This window comes from Bactrocera latifrons, unplaced genomic scaffold (genome assembly GCF_001853355.1).
Source record: "Bactrocera latifrons isolate USDA-ARS-PBARC rearing strain unplaced genomic scaffold, ASM185335v1 scaffold_197, whole genome shotgun sequence".
Classification (NCBI taxonomy): Eukaryota; Metazoa; Arthropoda; class Insecta; order Diptera; family Tephritidae; genus Bactrocera; species Bactrocera latifrons.
Genome location: NW_017535485.1, coordinates 319173 through 321234, shown reverse-complemented (window position 1 = coordinate 321234; position 2062 = coordinate 319173). Strand labels below are relative to the sequence as shown.

Below are 2062 nucleotides of genomic sequence, written 5' to 3'. Positions count from 1 at the left end.
ATAAAAAAATAAAAAATTATAATTTTCTAAATGTAAAAAAAATTCAAAAATTAAAAAAAATTACTACCCATTTTATTACTAAATTGTAAAATAAGAAATTATAATCGTCACTCCTTCGCTCTGACTTGCGTTTGCAATTAGCCACATATGCATAACAATGAAGCGTAACAGTCGCACTGTCTGAGACGGTTGACAACTGGAGTCTAAGCATTTCACAGCAGCTACTCAAGTGTGACCGTTATGACGCAAGCTTGACGCCTGCGTGAAGCGGCTTGGTGACAATTTAAGCGGCAAATCTCAGGCAAAGACATAACAAAGCAACATTTGTGCAAACAAGAATTGGGTAACAGCATTTTCACGCCAAAAAACGCTTACAATTTCAAAAAGGAAATAAAGGACAACCGCCTCATACGGTTACGTCATCAAAAATCACACAAATATATAATATGCGGAAAAGCAATACAACAATTGCTTCCTTCCAACTAACAGTATTGTTTTTTACCGTTGTTACGGTGCATTTCCTTCGGTCACCAGTTATTTCGGCCCAGTGAATGTCACCTTTTTAAATGCATATGTACAACAGCAATGTCCAACAGAGCTGCTAAACACATACACAAGCACAAACGTACCGACACTTGAGCGCATGCGCGACCTGTTCAAACGGCAGTTCAACGGTTCAATGGTCCATCGGTAGTGCTATATATAAAATGGAAATTACAAAAAAGTCGTTAAACATAATATTACCAACGGCATCAACAATAAAGAAAACAACAATAACAAAGGCAGTAATCATAACACAATCAACATAATATGAAATAAGTTAAATAATAAGCCATATAGTCGCTGACTTGCCGATCAATTAACCTTGACACTCACTTTTTTGCTGCCACCACTTCTATAAACAACAACAACAGCTACAACAAAAATATCGAATAGCGGCTGATCTGTTTTGCTTTGTTTCCCTTTTCTGATTATGTTTTTTTTTAATTTGTTTTTTTTTAATTTTGTGATTTTTACTGTTGCGCGGCGGCATCTCAAGCGTCGACGAAATATTTTCGGCGAGATTTAATTGTGCGGTCGCGTTGTTAACGCGTTTGCATTTTCGGTCTCAACCTCACCTCCAGCTTCATTATTTTAATTTCTTGTATCTAAAACTAATTTTATTTCTACTTTTTGTTATTTTTTCGTTTTTTTTTTTGCTTTTTCGTGCACAGTTTTCTACTTCTAATCGCGCACGCTCGTCTTCTTTCTCAGCCAAGGCGGAAGGTGAGCATCAGTCTGCGGTATTATCGAAAGCGGTACGGACGTGGACGCTCTGGGCAGCTCTTGGCGGTACGGATTGGTTGTTGCTATTGCTATTGACATTGATGTGAAGTGGATTTTGTGGTGCTGGAGTTTTGTGAATTTTAAAACTTTAATTTGTGAAGAATGAATTACGCTACAGCTGCTATTTTTATGTGTGTGTGTTTGGGTGTTAGTGAACAAAATGTAATAATATTATAAAAAAATATTTAAAAAATATGCAAATCCATCAAAAATAAAATTATAAAGTAATGTTAAAAAAATTTTGAAATTTTTGAAAAAATATAATTTATTAAAATAACTTATAATTGGCGTCATAAAAATTATTAGAATATAGTCTTGCTGTCAAACAAATATTCCATTTCAAATTATCAAAAAAAAAACAAAAAGCTATGAAACTTTCAAAGAAAAAAATATTTTTTTAATATTGAATACAAAGACTGTCTCTTATACACATCTAGATGTGTATAAGAGACAGGGACAGGGAAGCAACACAAATGGGTCTGGTGGTGAACGAGGGCATGACGAAATATCGCCTGTCATCAAACAAACAGTCGTCACACTCGCGACTGCGCTCTCACGTCACTGTTGACAATCATAACGTCGAAGTCGTAGATAATTTCGTCTATCTTATAGCCAGTATTAAAAAATGTCAGCCACGAAATCTAATATAGAGTAATCTTGCCAACAGGTGCTACTTCGGACTAAGTAGACAATTGTGAAGTAAAGTCCTCTCTCGACGAACAAAAACCAAACTCTA

At 35.2% G+C, this 2062-nt stretch overlaps 1 protein-coding gene across 2 annotated transcripts in view; it reads left to right on the top strand.

Moving 5' to 3' along the window:
• Nucleotides 1-1284: 1284 nt before the first annotated feature.
• Nucleotides 1285-2062, top strand: part of LOC108967725 (carboxypeptidase B) — a 12235-nt gene continuing 11457 nt past the window's right edge. Inside the window, exon 1 of one of the 2 annotated variants that reach the window (XM_018931325.1) lies at nt 1285-1332. The gene's annotated coding sequence lies outside the window, so the exon portion shown is untranslated. Of the gene's footprint in view, nt 1343-2062 lie in introns of both variants that reach the window. The other variant, XM_018931326.1, reaches the window with a different exon arrangement.